Here is a 21,590-nt window from a genome sequence, read left to right as displayed (position 1 = left end):
ACAAATAATGGAAATGGGAAACAGATACCAATGGTATATTGATGCTAGGCCGTACCAGGACACAGGGGGTAATTGGGCACACACCTTTGTAATGGATCAGTCGACCCGCTGGTCACCTGGTACTTATGGCTGGTCAAAAACAGCTAAAGAATGGCAAAAGAGGGTTTCAAATTTTTCTGTTGATAATTCTGGTTTGTATCTCAGGATAAATGAGTCGGAAGGCACTTTACCTCTGTGGAGGGAGGGGGACTGGACTTCATCGTCCACAAAGTGTAGCTTCCTGAACCTGTTGTATGGTGTTCGGACAACGATCCATGCTGGTCAGTGGGGATATGTAAAAACCCCAATATTACTCAGGCGACAACCGGCAAGGTGATTCCGTCATTTGTATCCCCTAGATCGAGTATAGTCCAGATAATTCATGGCAAACCATCAGTGGACGAGTGGTTTAGAATGACTACAGGTGTTTCAGCGTTATCTAACAATTGGCTGTTAATGGCGGAACAAGCTGCCAGCGAAACCCGAAATGATTGTCTCGTATGTATGGGTACCCGACCCGTACTCCGTATCATTTCGGCCCCAATTGATAAAGAATGTATTGTGGACCTCCTAAAAAACACCAATCCAACCTTTAAGTGCTCTAAATACGATTCGATATTCCCACTTACCCGAGAGAACAAAGAAAAAACAATTTTTAACAAATATGTAGCACGCCAAAATTGTACCTGCCTCAAATTACAAGGGACTGGAACATCATTGGGAAGCATTCCGTCTGACTGGTGTGTATCAAACATGTTCTTTCCGGTACCATACCCCTTATCCCGAGCTGACATCTGGTTATGGTGTGGAAGTGATAAGTTGTATGATAGATTGCCCACAAATGCTGCGGGTGTGTGTTCTGTGGTGTCTCTGTTACTTCCTGTTTCTGTTTCCTCAGTGAATCTCACAGCTGAAATAAGGTTACCTCCAAACCTGAAGGAGGTCTTGCATCGCCAAAAGAGAGCACCACACACCTGGATGGGTAACTCCGATCCCACCTATATTGACGCCATAGGCGTCCCCCGTGGCGTTCCTAATTAGTATAAACTTGCTAATCAGGTTTCAGCGGGATTCGAAAGTATTCTAATTTGGGTAACTCCCAACAAAAATGTTGATCGCATCAATTATATTCATTACAATGTCCAGCGACTTGGCAATTACACGGTTGAGTCGTTAGAGGCGGTACGTGACCAGCTAGCGGCAACATCCCTCATGGCCTTCCAAAATCGTATAGCATTAGACATGTTATTGGCTGAGAAGGGTGGTGTGTGTGCTATCTTTGGTGATGCCTGTTGTACTTTCATTCCAAATGGACGTCTCACCAAAGCTTTAGAAGGCCTCCGAACCCTGACTAATAAGATGGCCGATCAGTCAGGTGTGGACACCTCAATCTGGGACCAATGGATGGATTATTTTGGTGCCTGGAAAGGTTTGATAGGCAACATCCTCATATCTGCTGGAGTGCTCATTACTCTGCTTATTCTCTGTAGCTGTTGTATCTTCCCCTTAGCTCGTACTCTAGTCACTCGACTGATCGATAAAGCAGTGGGACCAGGCCCTAGAGGTCAGTATGTCCAGTTGCGCCAAACTGACCCCTCTGGACCCCCCGCTGGGCACGTGTTCATGGATATACTAATGTAGTGCTTCTTTGTTTTTATACTAATATAGTTTTACATTTCATTTGACACTAACCTGTGTGGTGTTGTTGATGTGGTCTCTTTAGGAGACCAAGAGAGGGAATGAAGAATATAACATATTTTACTCATTCTTTTTAGTATAGCTGTTTCATTTTGATATCATATTTTACTCATTCTTTTTAGTATAGCTGTTTCATTTTGATATCACATTTTACTCATTCCTTTTGTTGTGGCGGTCTTGTTTTAGAGTCGCCACTGGTTCCCAACTCAAATACAATATGAACAGAAGGATGGGTCTGAGACTCCTCAACTATAATGTTAACAAAAGGCTCTTCCTGACATTCTTATTTCAAGGTGGGATCCACACTGATAAGAGACCAGATGGAGGACTTCAAAGGGCAGAGGAACAAAGAGCAGGGCGGAGGGTCGGGACTTTATAGGACCAGCGGAGACAGAGGTCTGGATGATGTGGATTCAAGGCTGGAAGATGTGGAGCCCAGAGAAACCCCCCCTCACAGCAGCCCTGGACCAGCCCACATCTCATTATTAATCAGCGAATGAATATGCATTTTTGTTGGACTATAACTGGGCAAACGCGGGTTTGGACAATGTCTTTTCCATCCTCCGCTTTGGGACATCAACACTCAGCGGGCTTATTCAATGGGAGGGAGACCCGGAGCTCTGTATGAATCAATTTGAATGGAATAAATCATCTGTGGATAAACTCGCTCAACCCTGGTTTGTCTCCTCCGATGGTGAACACGCTCCATTGTTAGACTGGAGACTACAGAGTTAAGGAATTGGAGTCAGGTAAAATATTTATAGTCTAACATTGGGCAACTGTGAGAATTGGTTTAACTACTTGTCGTCCGGTCTCCCATGAACTTCAGGGTGACATGTAATGGCCATGTTTGTTGTTCCTGTCCTGGTGCTGCTGGGCAGATATCTTCAGACTGTTCTCTTAGACTTTCAGCTACCTTGGCAGAATCATTACCGACAATGTCGAGAGAGTAGAAGCTGTTAGATGTGGTGGTGTGGAAGATATTTTTGGTCTGTAATTCGCTGGGTCGGAGGCCATTTTGGGTGGCCACTAGGCTTAGCCCAAGCTGGACCATGATATCTCGTCCCGGTAACTCTCCGATTTTCATTTTGCATTCTGACAATAAACCCATTCCTTTTGTTGCTTTCTGACCCTTATTAATCACCTACTTAATAGTTTAAACAACAATTATTTTCTAAATTACCCGAAAGTGATTTCTACTTTGTGATTAACCCAATATCTCTGAACACACAAAGACCAAAAGTCCCTGACTTTGTCTTAGTTAAGTCCCTGACTCTATTAACAGACCAAGACTATAAAGCCCTTGCTAATTATTGTTCTACTTTCATTGGTCCCGGACCAATTGGTTTATTACCAGACTGCAAAGTGGACAGTGAGAGTTCCTACAGTAGGGTCCTGTTCAACGCGATGTTCCTGCAACTCTAGTCGAATGACCAGTGTGTGTGTCTCAAATACAGGAAAAACTGACAGTTGTCGCTAGGACTTTGGACAGATACATTTCAGTCATTTGCAGGGCAAAAAGTAATTGATCAGTGTCGGACAGTTGAGTATTTGTTCTGACATGTCACCCCAATCACAAGACTAAGATTGTTTATTCAGTCAGACAGTTGGGTGTTTATGCTGACATGTCAGCCATAAGGATGACTATGATGCTGTTATACTCACAAAAACATATACAATATGATAAAGCATTTGCAAAGATACTTTGTCTAATCTCACATGTTCCCCTGCTGCCAAACAAACTGTCAGAGACACATAATTACTGTGTATAAAGTGAAAAATCGTCCAATTCAAGTAAGTCATCAATTTGGCATCATTCTCAAGCTAGAAATTAAGTTATAATGAAAACAATCATACTTGGCCAAAACTTGATTTTCAGGGCATGAAAAGTACATGAAGGCAATAAAAACTGAAAAGTTCCCCTGCTGCCAAACAAACTGTCAGAGACACAGTTATTGTGTATGTAGTGAAAAATTGTCCAATTCAAGTAAGTTTTTCATTTAGCATCATTCTAATTGATAGAAATTAAGTTATAGTGAAAATTCTGATACTTGGCCAAAACGTGATTTTTAGCACATGAAACGCACGTTAAAGCAATAAAAACTGAAATGTTCCCCTGCTGCGAAAGAAACATTCAGAGGCACATAGTTACTGTGTATATAGTGTAAAATCGTCCAATTCAAGTAAGTTTTGCATTTAGCATCATTCTAAGTGATAGAAATTAAGTTATAGTGAAAATTATGATACTTGGCCAAAACGTGATTTTCAGCGCATGAAACGCACGTTAAGGCAATAAAAACTGAAATGTTCCCCTGCTGCGAAATAAACTGTCAGAGACACATAGTTACTGTGTATACAGTGTATAATTGTCTAATTCAAGTACGTTTTTCATTTGACATCATTCTAGGTGATTCTGGAGCTATCTCCCACCATAAACAGTGTCCAAAACAGGCGATACAAAATAGTGGTTGCATTATAACAGGGTCCAGTCGGTTCAGGTGGGTGTTTGTATACGAAACTTGTGTCCAATTATGATGGGGATGTATACTTGACTATTTTGTATAGAAATAATCATCTAGCGATGTTCAGAAGTTCTGTTATGCCCGAATGAATTACTTTCATTTGGTCACTTTATTCACAAGTGGTGGTTTAGAAACAGGCCCAGTCGGTTTTGGTTGGTGCTTTTACCCAGAATTTGTGTTTATTGTGTGAGTGGATGTATTTTCACTATTTTGTATAACAATAATGATCCAGGATGGTTCTGGAGCTATTTCCCACCACAAACAGTGTCCAAAACAGGCATTTTGCGGTTAAATTAGTGGTTGTATTAGAACCAGGACCAGTCGGTTCAGGTTCGTGTTTTTACCCAGAAATTGTGTCCAATGATGATGGGGATGTATTTTTGATTATTCTTTATAAAAATAATATTCTAGGGATGTTCAGAAGTTCTGTTATGCCCGAATCAATGACCTAAATTTGGGCACTTTATTTACAAGTGGTTGTTTAGAACCAGGCCCAGTCGGTTCTGGTTGGTGCTTTACCCACAATTAGTGTCGATTATGTGGGTGGATGTATTTTCACTATTCTCTGTAAGAATAAAGATCCAGGGATGTTCTGAGACTATTTCCCACCATTAATAGTGTCAAAAACATGCATTTTGCGACAAAAATAGTGGTTGTATTAGAACCAGGCCCAGTCGGTTCTGTTTTGTGTATACACCCGTAACGTGTGTCCAATAGGAATGGGGTTGTATTTTTTACTATTCTGTATAAAAAAATATCATCTAGGGATGTTCAGAAGTTCTTCTATGCCCGAATAAATGACCTCCATTTGGGCACTTTATTTTGCATGGTGGTTGTAGTAGAACCAAGCCGAGTCGGTTCTGGTTGGTGCTTTTACCCCGAGTTAGTGTTGATTGTGTAGGTGGATGTATTTTCACTATTCTGTCTAAAAATAAAGATCCAGGATGGTTCTAGGGGTATTTGCCGCCATAAATAGTCTCCAAAACATGCATTTTGCGAAAAAAATAGTAGTTGCATTATAACTGGGTCGTCTCGGTTCTGGTTGCTGTTTAAATCCGAAACTTGTGTCCAAAGATGAAGGGGATGTATATTTTACTATTCTGTTTAAACATAATCATGCAGGGATGTTTTGGGGCTTTTTTTTATAAAAGAATCAAAAACCTCCATTATGGATCGTTATTTTGCATGGTGGTTGAATTAGAACCGGGCCCAGTCGGTTCTGGTTGGTGCTTTTACCAAGAATTAGTGTCAATTGTGTTGAAGGATGCATTTTCACTATTCTGTGTGAAATTAAAGATGCAGGGATGTTCAGGGAATATTTCCCACCATCAATAGTGTCCAAAACAGGCACTTTGCGATTAAAATAGTGGTCCTATTAGAACCAGGCCCAGTCGGTTCTGGTTGGTGTATGTAGCCGGAACTTGTGTCAAATGATAATGGGGATGTATTTTTGACTATTCTCTATAAAAATATTCATCTAGGGATTTTCAGAAGTTCTTTTATGCCCGAATCAATGACCTCCCTTTGGGCACTTTATTTTGCATAGTGGTTGTATTAGAACCAGGCTCAGTCGGTTCTGGTTTGTGTATACACCCGTAACTTGTGTCCGATCGGAATGGGGTTGTATTTTTCACTATTCTGTATAAAAATCATCATCTAGGGATGTTCAGAAGTTTTTTTATTTCCGAATAAATGACCTCCATTTGGGCACTTTATTTTGCATGGTGGTTGTATTAGAACCAAGCCCAGTCGGTTCTGGTTGGGTCTTATACCCAGAGTTAGTATTGATTGCGTAGGTGGATGTATTTTCACAATTCTGTCTAAAATTAAAGATCCAGGATGGTTCTAGGGCTATTTCCCAGCATAAATTTTCTCCAAAACATGCATTTTGCGATAAAAAATAGTAGTTGCATTATAACTGGGTCCAGTCGGGTCTGGTTGCTGTTTATATCTGAAACTTGTGTCCAAAGATGATTGGGATGTATATTTTACTATTCTGTTTAACAATAATCATGCAGGGATGTTTTGGGGCTTTTTTTATACAAGAATAAAAAACCTCCAATGGATCTTAATTTTGCATGGTTGTTGAATTAGAACCGGGACCAGTCGGTTCTGGTTGCCGCTTTTACCCAGATTTAGTGTCAATTGTGTGGATGGATGCATTTTCACTATTATGTGTAAAATTAAAGATGTAGGGATGTTTTGGGAATATTTCCCACCGTCAATAGTGTCCAAAACATTTTGCGATAAAAATAGTGGTTGTATTAGAACAAGGCCCAATCGGTTCTGGTTGGTGTATATACCCAGAATTTGTGTTGGTTGAGTAGGTGGATGTAGTTTCACTATTTTCTATAAAAATAATGTTTCCCACCATAAACATTGTCCAAAACAGGCATTTTGCGATTAAAATAGTGGTCGTATTAGAACCGGGCCCAGTCGGTTCTGGTTGCCGCTTTTACCCAGATTTATGTCAATTGTGTGGATGGATGCATTTTCACTATTATGTGTAAAATTAAAGATGCAGGGATGTTTTGGGAATATTTCCCACCGTCAATAGTGTCCAAAACATTTTGCGATAAAAATAGTGGTTGTATTAGAACAAGGCCCAATCGGTTCTGGTTGGTGTATTTACCCAGAATTTGTGTTGATTGAGTAGGTAGATGTAGTTTCACTATTTTCTATAAAAATAATGTTTCCCACCATAAACATTGTCCAAAACAGGCATTTTGCGATTAAAATAGTGGTCGTATTAGAACCGGGCCCAGTCGGTTCTGGTTGGTGCTTCTACCCATAATTAGTGTTGAATGTGTAGATGGATGTATTTTCACTATTCTGTGTAAAAATAATGATCCAGGATGGTTCTGGAGCTATTTTCCCACCATAAACAGTGTCCAAAACAGGCATTCTGGGATTAAAATAGTGGTTGTATTAGAACCAGGCCCAGTCTGTTCTGGTTAGTGAATTTACCCGAAAAATTGTATCCATTGACGATGGGGATGTATTTTTGATTATTATGTATAAAAATAATCATCTAGGGATCTTCAGAAGTTCTGTTATTCCCGAATCAATGACCTCCATTTGGGCACATTATTGACGGAGCTCACGACCATGATCCAGTGTGTGGCTCGGATGTGTCCCTCAAACACAAATACTGGTCAGTCTCATCCAAAATCGTAATGGCTCAGTTCCCTTGAGTGGGAGCGGCAAGGAACGCCCTGCATTTGAAGACCATTGAAGGCAGGTTCCGGGCCTGTGTCGGCGCATCAGTCAGGCTGGGTAGCCGCCATGGCCCAGGTGATTTTCCAGGGCTGCCCTGCTCTTGACGGAGTGGCCACCCAGCGGGGCTGTGTGTGTGCCATGGTGGGAGACTCCTGCTGCCCCTTCATCCCTGCCGGCATGTCCTGCTCGGTCCATGATAGCCTGCAGGCTATTAGGAACATGCAGAGAGCTGTGACCGGAGATTCGGTTTCACAACGAGGATGGCTTGACTGGTTCTTCTCTGGCTCATGGAAACAGCCATTTCAATATTTCGATATTTTCACAGACACAAAAGGAGGGAATTGTGGGATGGACTGGCTAACTGGCTTAATAATTGTTTATTCTTGTCTTACCATGTGGTCATACTGGTTTTACCTTTGTTTGATAAGATCGTAGACTGCAAGGTAGACTAGCCAAACTGGTTTTACAATTGAATTAAAAGATCGTGGAATGTAAGAAAGACTAACTAGTTGGCCTTGCAATTGTTTGTTCGCCTCGCGAAATATAAGAAAGGTTGGCTAACAGGGTTTGCAATTGTTTCCTTGAATTGTGGGATGAAAAAAAGGTTCAACTTCAGGAGTAACTGTCACTCTCCAGGTCATCCAGGGTCAAGTGCACACTTGGAAACTTTCATATTCGACCAAAATGTGCTTATCAGCGCAAAAAAAGCACATTTGGTGGTACGCGGAAAGAACGGCAGCAGACAAAAAGGCTATTTAGAAAGATATTACCACTACGCAGAAGATTGTCGGCTACTCTGCCCTCACTGGAAGACATTGCCAGCCCTCGTTACCTCAGCAGAGCCAGGGACATGATCAGGGACCCATGCCACCCTGGTCACAATCGGTTCCAGCTGCTGCTCTCTGGCAGACAGACGCTGTAAGTTTCCCACATCCGTTGGGACTCTAAACTTGGGGTAACACAACACAATCCCTTCTGTGTAATAACTTCGGGTGAGGTAATATGAATAGACATTAGGTACAAGGTGATCTGACACCTACATGCTGAATGAAGGTAAGTGAAAGACAGTGAGAGGTAAGAGATCCACTCAAGGGGTGGTGATGCAATGTATCCATAAAGGCAGAATTGTAAATTAAGAGTCTGGAGTCATAACTTGTAAAACGGTGTAAAAATGTCAGAGACACAAATGACATAGTGTAATATCATCAAATTTTATAATTTAATAAGTTTTTCATTTGGCATCATTCTAATGGCTAGATATTAAGTTATAATGAAAACTATGATACCTGGCCAAAACATGATTTTCAGCGCATGAAAAGCACATTCAGGCAATAAAAACTGAAATGTTCTCCTGCTGCCAAACAAACTGTCAGAGACACATAGTTACTGTGTATATAGTGTAAAATCGTCCAATTCAAGTAAGTTTTGCATTTAGCATCATTCTAAGTGATAGAAATTAAGTTATAGTGAAAACTATGATACTTGGCCAAAACGTGATTTTCAGCGCATGAAACGCACGTTAAGGCAATAAAAACTGAAATGTTCCCCTGCTGCGAAACAAACTGTCACAGACATATAGTTACTGTGTATATAGTGTATTATCGTCCAATTCAAGTAAGTTTTTCATTGTTGGGTTTATTCTGTATTACTATTATAAATATATTTGTATTAATTCATTTCTTTGTTAAATCATTCTCTTTCTATTTTCAAAGTGTTGCGAGGTCACGAATATTGCCAAGTCATTTTTAACCTGGACGGCCTGTTCCAGGATGGTTATACAAACAATCCACCCAATCTGGGTCCATGAGATTTGGTGGGCCCTTGGTGACGAGGCCAGGGCTATTCGGCCAATAACAAGAATGCTGTTATCGTTATGTAACCGTTCACTTTGGGTTTTTCTGTATGTAACCATTATATGATTATGATTATATTATATGATTCTTAGGTCAAGGAAGTTGTATAATTACTCTAATCTAAATGTTGTTAGGTCTAGTCTCCTGTTTTTGTTATTGGTAAAATACTTTGATTGTTATTGTAGTCCCAGATGTTGTTTTTACTCATACGTGATGGAATGATCAACAACTCTGTAAATTGTTTTGATTCATGGCAATAAGAGGCGTACGAAAACGTCTATTTGAGGAGACGTTCGGAAGTTGTAAGGTGACACTTGCTGACTCTCCCCTTCGGAGGCTTTTACCCATTGTTATCCATTTCTATTTAATTAAATGTCAATAATTGAATAAGATGTCTGCCTGCAGTTATTGATAATTACGGACGAATGTAATAATTAATGAACCTAACATTCATTTAGCATCATTCTAAGTGATAGAAATTAAGTTATAGTGAAGTCATACAGGGCCAAAACATGATTTTCAGCGCATGAAACGCACGTTAAGGCAATAAAAACTGAAATGTTCCCCTGCTGCGAAACAAACTGTCAGAGACACATAGTTACTGTGTATATAGTGTAAAATAGTCCAATTCAAGTAAGTTTTGCATTTAGCATCATTCTAAGTGATAGAAATTAAGTTATAGTGAAAACTATGATACTTGGCTAAAACGTGATTTTCAGCGCATGAAACGCACGTTAAGGCAATAAAAACTGAAATGTTCCCCTGCTGCGAAACCAACTGTCAGAGACACATAGTTACTGTGTATATAGTGTATAATTGTCCAATTCAAGTAAGTTTTTCATTTGGCATCATTCTAAGTGATATAAATTAAGTTATAGTGAAAATTATGATACTTGGCCAAAACGTGATTTTCAGCACATGAAACGCACGTTAAGGCAATAAAAACTGAAATATTCCCCTGCTGCGAAACAAACTGTCAGAGACATATAGTTACTGTGTATATAGTGTATTATCGTCCAATTCAAGTAAGTTTTTCATTTAGCATCATTCTAAGTGATAGAAATTAAGTTATAGTGAAAACTATCATACTCGGCCAAAACATGATTTTCAGCGCATGAAACGCACGTTAGCAATAAAAACTGAAATGTCCCCCTGCTGCGAAACAAACTGTCAGAGACACATAGTTACTGTGTATATAGTGTAAAATAGTCCAATTCAATTAAGTTTTGCATTTAGCATCATTCTAAGTGATAGAAATTAAGTTATAGTGAAAACTATGATACTTGGCCAAAACGTGATTTTCAGCGCATGAAACGCACGTTAAGGCAATAAAAACTGAAATGTTCCCCTGCTGCGAAACAAACTGTCAGAGACACATAGTTACTGTGTCTATAGTGTAAAATCATCCAATTCAAGTAAGTATTGCATTTAGCATCATTCTAAGTGCTAGAAATTAAGTTATAGTGAAAACTATGATACTTGGCCAAAACGTGATTTTCAGCGCATGAAACGCACGTTAAGGCAATAAAAACTGAAATGTTCCCCTGCTGCGAAACAAACTGTCAGAGGCACATAGTTACTGTGTCTATAGTGTAAAATCATCCAATTCAAGTAAGTATTGCATTTAGCATCATTCTAAGTGCTAGAAATTAAGTTATAGTGAAAACTATGATACTTGGCCAAAACGTGATTTTCAGCGCATGAAACGCACGTTAAGGCAATAAAAACTGAAATGTTCCCCTGCTGCGAAACAAACACTCAGAGGCACATAGTTACTGTGTATATAGTGTATAATTGTCCAATTCAAGTAAGTTTTTCATCTTGCATCATTCTAAGTGCTAGAAATTAAGTTATAGTGAAAACTATGATACTTGGCCAAAACGTGGTGGTGGCTAACTTGGTGAAGTTAGCGGTCATGGTGGTAGCTTCTTTGGAAAGGGGCCATGTGATGGTTTTGTAGCCTGTATGGAGGAGGACCTGGTCCAAGGTGTCTGGCCAGACCATTCAGACTCTGGGAGCTTGTAGGTACCAATAAAAATAACTGGAGTCAGTCCCGTGTAATCCCAAGTGAGTAAGGTGTAGGCTGAGCAAAGGTACTTGAACGACGATTGGTGTCTTGGTTAATGGGATGCAGATCTGGGGTCCCTGATCGTTTCCTGAACCAGCTAGTGGGGCATTCTCCTCCAGTGGGAATGTACCAAGGTTCTGGTACGTTCCCCCCATGTGGTTGAACACAGAGCGGTGATGATGATGGCCAAAATCACACGGTGAGGTCCGTCCCAACGTGGAGAAGACCAGCACTTTCTTTTTATCACCTTGACGAGTACCAGGTCTCCTGGGGACAGGACCTCCTCTGTGGGAGACAGAGAAGATGTCGGCAGATTATTTTGCATTCATCACAGTTCTTTCTTGGAACATTTTGCATAACCACTTAGTGAGGGAATCTGTTTCTCTTTTCTCTTCTACCACCAGATCTTTTTCCCACATTGTTAAGTGGAAGGGTCTGTCGTTCACTGCCTCAAATGGTGTGCATCCCTGTGCTGTTGGAATGATTCTCATGTACGTTTCTACCAGGCTCAGGCATTCTTGCCATGGTTTTCCTGTATCTTCCATGGTTTTTCTGAGTCTGAGTTTTACTGTTCTAATGGTTTGTTCGACGAGTCCAGCACTTTGGTTCAGTTTGATGAAATCCATGTTCAGAAGCTCGAAGGGATATGTTCCTGTTTGCCTTGTTCCATGCTTGGGTTGTTCATTGCCTTGAGAGTTGTGTCTACAGCAGTTTAGACAGTTTCTGCAAAATAATTAAGGTAAGTTTGGAGACCTCTGGGAACCTGCATTGTTTGTTGTACTGTACTGATCATCCCTCCTGTTGAGACATGGCTCCTCCCATGGCTCAATTTGGCAATTACTTCAAACAATGATCGTGTCACGCATGGCTTGTTTTCTACTGCATTGAGTCCGTTCTTGTGTTGAGTGGTTCCTTCTGTTTCCCATTGCAGTTTCTCTTTTTCTGGGGAATGATTTTGCATTTCTCTTAGGAATTCAGCAGGGATTGGGCTGTGTCTTTCCACCGTCACGTCTTGTTCTAGGAATAGTCTACATGCCTCTGTCAGTGCCACTATTTCTGCGGCTTGTGCAGACCAGTCGCCGGGGAGTCGTCCTGTCTTGAGGTTGTCTTTTTGAGTCACCACGGCATATACGTTGTGTTTTTCTCCATCCAGGGTTTTTGATGATGATCCATCCCCATAGGCAATGTGTCCGGGGGGCAATGGGTTGTCCATTAGGTCAGTTGCATATACGTGGTTAATTATGATTCGTTGAGTGGGCAACTGTGAGAATTGGTTTAACCACTTGTCGTCCGGTCTCCCATGAACTTCAGGGTGACATGTAATGGCCATGTTTGTTGTTCCTGTCCTGGGGCTGCTGGGCAGATATCTTCAGACTGTTCTCTTAGACTTTCAGCTACCTTGGCAGAATCATTCCCGACAATGTCGAGAGAGTAGAAGCTGTTAGATGTGGTGGTGTGGAAGATATTTTTGGTCTGTAATTCCCTGGGTCGGAGGCCATTTTGGGTGGCCACTAGGCTTAGCCCAAGCTGGACCATGATATCTCGTCCCGGTAACTCTCCGATTTTCATTTTGCAGTCTGACAATAAACCCATCCCTTTTGTTGCTTTCTGACCCATATTAATCACTTACTTAATAGTTTAAACAACAATTATTTTCTAAATTACCCGAAATTGATCTCCACTTTGTGATTAACCCAATATCTCTGAACACACAAAGACCAAAAGTCCCTGACTTTGTCTTAGTTAAGTCCCTGACTCTATTAACAGACCAAGACTATAATGCCTTTGCTAATTCTTGTTCTACTTTCATTGGTCCCGGACCAATTGGTTTATTACCAGACTGCAAAGTGGACAGTGAGAGTTCCTACAGTAGGGTCCTGTTCAACGCGATGTTCCTGAAACTCTAGTCGAATGACCAGTGTGTGTGTCTTAAATACAGGAAAAACTGACAGTTGTCACTAGGACTTTGGACAGATACATTTCAGTCATTTGCAGGGCAAAAAGTAATTGATCAGTGTCAGACAGTTGAATATTTGTGCTGACATGTCACCCCAATCACAAGACTAAGATTGTTTATTCAGTCAGACAGTAGGGTGTTTATGCTGCTATGTCAGCCGTAAGGATGACTACAATGCTGTTATACTCACAAAAACTTATACAATATGAACAAGCATTTGCAAAGATACTTTGTCTAATCTTACATATTCCCCTGCTGCAAAAAAAACTGTCAGAGACACATAGTTACTGTGTATATAGTGTAAAATCGTCCAATTCAAGTAAGTTATCCATTTGGCATCATTCTCATTGATAAAAATTAAGTTACAATGAAAACAATCATACTTGGCCAAAACGTGATTTTCAGGGTATGAAAAGTACATTAAGGCAATAAAAACTGAAAAGTTCCCCTGCTGCCAAACAAACTGTCAGAGACACAGTTACTGTGTATATAGTGTAAAATCGTCCAATTCAAGTAAGTTTTTTATTTGGCATCGTTCAAAGTGATAGAAATTAAGTTACAATGAAAACTATCATACTTGGCCAAAACGTGATTATCAGGCCATGAAAAGCACATTAAGGCAATAAAAACTGAAAAGTTCCCCTGCTGCCAACGCACTGTCAGAGACACATAGTTCCTGTGTATATAGTGTAAAATCGTCCTATCCATATAAGTCTTTCATTGGCATCATTCTAGGTGATTCTGGAGCTATTTCCCACCATAAAAAGTGTCCAAAACAGGCATTTTGCGATTAAAATAGTGGTTGTATTAGAACCAGGCCCAGGCGATTCTGGTTGGTGTTTTTACCCTGAAATTGTGTCCAATGATGATAAGGATGTATTTTTGATTATTCTTTATAAAAATAATCATCTAGGGATGTTCAGAAGTTTTGTTACGCCCGAATCAATGACCTCAATTTGGGCACTTTATTTACAAGTGGTGGTTTTTAAGAACCAGGCCCAGTCGGTTCTGGTTGGTGCTTTTACCCAGATATAGTATCCATTGTGTGGGTAGATGTATTTTCACTATTCTGTCTAAAAATAAAGATCCAGGACAGTTCCGGGGCTATTTCCCTCCATAAATAGTGTCCAAAACATGCATTTTGCGATACAAAATAGTGGCTGCAATATAACAGGGTCCAGTCGGTTCTGGTGGGTGTTTGTATAGGAAACTTGTGTCCAATTATGATGGGGATGTATACTTGACTATTCTGTATAGAAGTAATCATCTAGCGATGTTCAGAAGTTCTGTTATGCCCGAATGAATTACTTTCATTTGGTCACTTTATTTACAAGTGGTGGTTTAGAAACAGGCCCAGTCGGTTTTGGTTGGTGCTTTTACCCAGAATTTGTGTTTATTGTGTGAGTGGATGTATTTTCACTATTTTGTATAACAATAATGATCCAGGATGATTCTGGAGCTATTTCCCACCACAAACAGTGTCCAAAACAGGCATTTTGCGGTTAAAGTAGTGGTTGTATTAGAACCACGCCCAGTCGGTTCTGGTTCGTGTTTTTACCCAGAAATTGTGTCCAATGATTATGGGGATGTATTTTTTATTATTCTTTATAAAAATAATATTCTAGGGATGTTCAGAAGTTCTGTTATGCCCTAATCAATGACCTCAATTTGGGCACTTTATTTACAAGTAGTTGTTTAGAACCAGGCCCAGTCGGTTCTGGTTGGTGCTTTACCCACAATTAGTGTCGATTGTGTGGGTTTGATGTATTTTCACTATTCTCTGTAAGAATAAAGATCCAGGGATGTTCTGAGACTATTTCCCACCAGAAATAGTGTCAAAAACATGCATTTTGCGACAAAAATAGTGGTTGTATTAGAACCAGGCCCAGTCGGTTCTGGTTTGTGTATACCCCCTTAACGTGTGTCCAATAGGAATGGGGTTGTATTTTTGACTATTCTGTATAAAAATTATCATCTAGGGATGTTCAGAAGTTCTTCTATGCCCGAATAAATGACCTCCATTTGGGCACTTTATTTTGCATGTTGGTTGTAGTAGAACCAAGCCCAGTCGGTTCTGGTTGGTGCTTTTACCCAGAGTTAGTGTTGATTGTGTAGGTGGATGTATTTTCACTATTCTGTCTAAAAATAAAGATCCAGGATGGTTCTAGGGGTATTTACTACCATAAATAGTCTCCAAAACATGCATTTTGTGATAAAAAATAGTAGTGAAGGCAGGTTCCGGGCCTGTGTCGGCGCATCAGTCAGGCTGGGATAGCCGCTATGGCCCAGGTGATTTTCCAGGGCTGCCCTGCTCTTGACGGAGTGGCCACCCAGCGGGGCTGTGTGTGTTTCATGGTGGGAGACTCGTGCTGTCCCTTCATCCCTGCCGGCATGTCCTGCTCGGTCCATGATGCCCTGCAGGCTATTAGGAACATGCAGAGAGCTGTGACCGGAGATCCGGTTCCACAACGAGGATGGCTTGACTGGTTCTTCTCTGGCTCATGGAAACAGCCACTTCAATATTTCAATATTTTCACAGACATAAAAGGAGGGAATTGTGGGATGGACTGGCTAACTGGCTTAATAATTGTTTATTCTTGTCGCACCATGTGGTCATACTGGTTTAACTTTGTTTTTTAAGATCGTAGAATGCAAGGTAGACTAGCCAAACTGGTTTTACAATTGAATTAAAAGATCGTGGAATGTAAGAAAGACTAACTAGTTGGCCTTGCAATTGTTTGTTCGCCTCGAGAAATATAAGAAAGGCTGGCTAACAGGGTTTGCAATTTTTTCCTTGTATTGTGCGATGAAAAGAGGTTCAACTTCAGGAGTAACTGTCACTCTCCAGGTCATCTAGGGTCAAGTGCACACTTGAAAACTTTCATATTCGACCAAAACGTGCTTATCAGCACATAAAAAGCACATTTGGTGGTACGCGGGAAGAACGGCAGCAGACAAAAAGGCTATTTAGAAAGGTATCACCACTACGCAGAAGAACGTCGGCTACTCTGCCCTCACTGGAAGACATTGCCAGCCCTCGTTACCTCAGCAGAGCCAGGGACGTGATCAGGGACCCATGCCACCCTGGTCACAATCGGTTCCAGCTGCTGCTCTCTGGCAGACAGACGCTGTAAGTTTCCCACATTCGTTGGGACTCTAAACTTGGGGTAACACAACACAATCCCTTCTGTGTAATAACTTCGGGTGAGGTAATATGAATAGACATTAGGTACAAGGTGATCGGACACCTACATGCTGAATGAAGGTAAGTGAAAGACAGTGAGAGGTAAGAGATCCACTCAAGGGGTGGTGATGCAATGTATCCATAAAGGCAGAATTGTAAATTAAGAGTCTGGAGTCATAACTTGTAAAACTGTGTAAAAATGTCAGAGACACAAATGACATAGTGTAATATCATCAAATTTTATAATTTAATAAGTTTTTCATTTGGCATCATTCTAAAGGCTAGATATTAAGTTATAATGAAAACTATGATACTTGGCCAAAACGTGAATTTCAGCGCATGAAACGCACGTTAAGCCAATAAAAACTGAAATGTTCCCCTGCTGCGAAACAAACTGTCAGAGACACATAGTTACTGTGTATATAGTGTATAATTGTCCAATTCAAGTAAGTTTTTCATTTGGCATCATTCTAAGTGATATAAATTAAGTTATAGTGAAAATTATGATACTTGGCCAAAACGTGATTTTCAGCGCATGAAACGCACGTTAAGGCAATAAAAACTGAAATATTCCCCTGCTGCGAAACAAACTGTCAGAGACATATAGTTACTGTGTATATAGTGTATTATCGTCCAATTCAAGTAAGTTTTTCATTTAGCATCATTCTAAGTGATAGAAATTAAGTTATAGTGAAAACTATCATACTCGGCCAAAACATGATTTTCAGCGCATGAAACGCACGTTAGCAATAAAAACTTAAATGTCCCCCTGCTGCGAAACAAACTGTCAGAGACACATAGTTACTGTGTATATAGTGTAAAATAGTCCAATTCAAGTAAGTTTTGCATTTAGCATCATTCTAAGTGATAGAAATTAAGTTATAGTGAAAACTATGATACTTGGCCAAAACGTGATTTTCAGCGCATGAAACGCACGTTAAGGCAATAAAAACTGAAATGTTCCCCTGCTGCGAAACAAACTGTCAGAGACACATAGTTAATGTGTATATAGTGTATTATTGTCCAATTCAAGTAAGTTTTTCATTTGGCATCATTCTAAGTGATAGAAATTAAGTTATAGTGAAAATTATGATACTTGGCCAAAACGTGATTTTCAGCGCATGAAACGCACGTTAAGGCAATAAAAACTGAAATGTTCCCCTGCTGCGAAACAAACTGCCAGAGGCACATAGTTACTGTGTCTATAGTGTAAAATCATCCAATTCAAGTAAGTGTTGCATTTAGCATCATTCTATGTGCTAGAAATTAAGTTATAGTGAAAACTATGATACTTGGCCAAAACGTGATTTTCAGCGCATGAAACGCACGTTAAGGCAATAAAAACTGAAATGTTCCCCTGCTGCGAAACAAACTGTCAGAGGCACATAGTTACTGTGTCTATAGTGTAAAATCATCCAATTCAAGTAAGTATTGCATTTAGCATCATTCTAAGTGCTAGAAATTAAGTTATAGTGAAAACTATGATACTTGGCCAAAACGTGATTTTCAGCGCATGAAACGCACGTTAAGGCAATAAAAACTGAAATGTTCCCCTGCTGCGAAACAAACACTCAGAGGCACATAGTTACTGTGTATATAGTGTATAATTGTCCAATTCAAGTAAGTTTTTCATTTGATATCATTCTAAGTGATGAAAGTTAGGGTTGGGGTTAGGGTTAGGTTAAGTTATAGTGAAAACTATGATACTTGGTCAAAACATGATTTTCAGCGCATGAAACGCACATTAGGGCAAAAAAACTGAAATGTTTGTTAGGTCTGAAAATACAACTTCAGGAGCAGGCTAAGAAAGAGTGAGATAAATTTAAATAGAAAATATGTATGACCAGACTGCAAAGTGGACAGAGAGTTCCTACAGTGGGCTCCTGTTCACTGCGATGTTACTGCAACTCTAGTCGAATGACCAGTGAGTGTGTCTTAAATACAGGCAAAACTGACAGTTGTCCCTAAGACTTTGGACAGATACGTTTCAGTCATTTGCAGGGCAACAAGTAATTGATTAGTGTCGGGCCTGGAATCTGTAGTCAATGGTTTCCAGACGTAGGGTGTTCTTCGCTGTTCCTACCCTGGGGAATACCGCCATCATGATTTTGGAGGAGACTGACCAGTGTTTGTATTAGAGGGGGACATCCGAGCCCCAAACTGAATCATGGGGGAAGAAATCAAAGCTCCGTCGTTGACGCCTGGTGGGTAGATGTGGGTTGGCGTCGACAGTTGGAATCGAGTCTGCTGTTAGAACGTACGTGTGGTCGGATGCAGATGTAGGGACACAGAGCCCAGTTGTATTGGTGGGGATGATCATATACACTTGCCATTCGCAGAGCCACCATATTTGGTCCAGTACTGTCCATGATTGGGAAGGAATGTGTCTGATCTCGGCGCACCTGGTGACGTGAACTTGGTCCAAAGGGGTCTTCGGATCCGGTCCGCTGAAGTTGAAACAGGATGGATAACAGTCAGTTCGGTTGTTGCACTGGACATACGTTGCGGTATTGACTGTAGCTGCTAATGGTACTGCGACCATGGTATGTAGGGGGTCGAGCTTTGCTGGAAGGATTCTATCAGATTACCCAGGATACAGTTGTAGGTGAGGTTGGCGAGTTCTTCGTTCTGTCGGTTGGACCATAGCTGTGGTTGGGCTACGGCAGTAGGCATGAGGGAACAGACATAACAACTCATTGGTTGTGGCGCGGGCTGTGAGTGCGGTGTATCTGTACCAACTGTTCCTCATCATCAGGTTGTAGTCGTTTTCTTCCTGTGTTTGGACATGGGCGAGAATAAGGTGTATCTACTCAGGCTTAGGTGTTCCTGCCGGACGGATTTTGAGTAGGCGTGTGGCGGATGGTTGTACGAAGGGGTTCACACCAATCACTTTGGGGACCATGGCTGGACTAGTAGTGCGGATGGTGATAGTAAAGAGGGGGCCTTTTCCTGGTCGGTCCGGTCGGAGGCATAGGTTGATGCAGCCTTTTTGTTGGATATTGGTCGTAAGGTCTAGCATATGTTTACCATCTTTGATGGTGGTGGCTAACTTGGTGAAGTTAGCGGTCATGGTGGTAGCTTCTTTGGAAAGGGGCCATGTGATGGTTTTGTAGCCTGTATGGAGGAGGACCTGGTCCAAGGTGTCTGGCCAGACCACTCAGACTCTGGGAGCTTGTAGGTACCAATAAAAATAACTGGAGTCAGTCCTGTGTAATCCCAAGTGAGTAAGCTGTAGGCTGAGCAAAGGGACTTGAACGACGATTGGTGTCTTGTTTGATGGGATGCAGATCTGGGGGCCCCTGATCGTTTCCTGAACAAGCTAGTGGGGCATTCTCCTCCAGTGGGAGTGTACCAAGGTTCTGGTACGTTCCCCCCATGTGGTTGAACACAGAGCGGTGATGATGATGGCCAAAATAACACGGTGAGGTCCGTCCCAACGTGGAGAAGACCAGCACTTTCTTTTTATCACCTTGACGAGTACCAGGTCTCCTGGGGACAGGACCTCCTCTGTGGGAGACAGAGAAGATGTCGGCAGATTATTTTGCATTCATCACAGTTCTTTCTTGGAACATTTTGCATAACCACTTAGTGAGGGATTCTGTTTCTCTTTTCTCTTCTACCACCAGATCTTTTTCCCACATTGTTCAGTGGAAGGGTCTGTCTTTCACTGCCTCAAATGGTGTGCATCCCTGTGCTGTTGGAATGATTCTCATGTACGTTTCTACCAGGCTCAGGCATTCTTGCCATCGTTTTCCTGTATCTTCCATGGTTTTTCTGAGTCTGAGTTTTACTGTTCTAATGGTTTGTTCGACGAGTCCAGCACTTTGGTTCAGTTTGATGAAATCCATGTTCAGAAGCTCGAAGGGATATGTTCCTGTTTGCCTTGTTCCATGCTTGGGTCGTTCATTGCCTTGAGAGTTGTGTCTACAGCAGTTCAGACAGTTTCTGCCAAAAAAATTGAAGTTTGGAGACCTCTGGGAACATGCATTGTTTGTTGTACTGTACTGATCATCTCTTTTGTTGAGACATGGCTCCTCCCATGGCTCAATTTGGCAATTACTTCAAACAATGATCGTGTCACGCATGGCTTGTTTTCTACTGCATAGAGTCCGTTCTTGTGTTGAGTGGCTCCTTCTGTTTCCCATTGCAGTTTCTCTTTTTCTGGGGAATGATTTTGCATTTCTCTTAGGAATTCAGCAGGGATTGGGCTGTGTCTTTCCACCGTCACGTCTTGTTCTAGGAATAGTCTACATGCCTCTGTCAGTGCCACTATTTCTGCGGCTTGTGCAGACCATTCGCCGGGGAGTCGTCCTGTCTTGAGGTTGTCTTTTTGAGTCACCACGGCATATACGTTGTGTTTTTCTCCATCCAGGGTTTTTGATGATGATCCATCCCCATAGGCAATGTGTCCGGGGGCAATGGGTTGTCCATTAGGTCAGTTGCATATACGTGGTTAATTATGATTCGTTGAGTGGGCAACTGTGAGAATTGGTTTAACCACTTGTCGTCCGGTCTCCCATGAACTTCAGGGTGACATGTAATGGCCATGTTTGTTGTTCCTGTCCTGGTGCTGCTGGGCAGATATCTTCAGACTGTTCTCTTAGACTTTCAGCTACCTTGGCAGAATCATTCCCGACAATGTCGAGAGAGTAGAAGCTGTTAGATGTGGTGGTGTGGAAGATATTTTTGGTCTGTAATTCGCTGGGTCGGAGGACATTTTGGGTAGCCACTAGGCTTAGCCCAAGCTGGACCATGATATCTCGTCCCGGTAACTCTCCGATTTTCATTTTGCATTCTGACAATAAACCGATTCCTTTTGTTGCTTTCTGACCCATATTAATCACCTACTTAATAGTTTAAACAACAATTATTTTCTAAATTACCCGAAAGTGATCTCTACTTTGTGATTAACCCAATATCTCTGAACACACAAAGACCAAAAGTCCCTGACTTTGTCTTAGTTAAGTCCCTGACTCTATTAACAGACCAAGACTATAAAGCCCTTGCTAATTATTGTTCTACTTTCATTGGTCCCGGACCAATTGGTTTA

Source organism: Stigmatopora nigra, chromosome 11, assembly GCF_051989575.1.
Source record: "Stigmatopora nigra isolate UIUO_SnigA chromosome 11, RoL_Snig_1.1, whole genome shotgun sequence".
Taxonomy (NCBI): domain Eukaryota; kingdom Metazoa; phylum Chordata; class Actinopteri; order Syngnathiformes; family Syngnathidae; genus Stigmatopora; species Stigmatopora nigra.
This window is presented reverse-complemented; position numbering follows the sequence as displayed.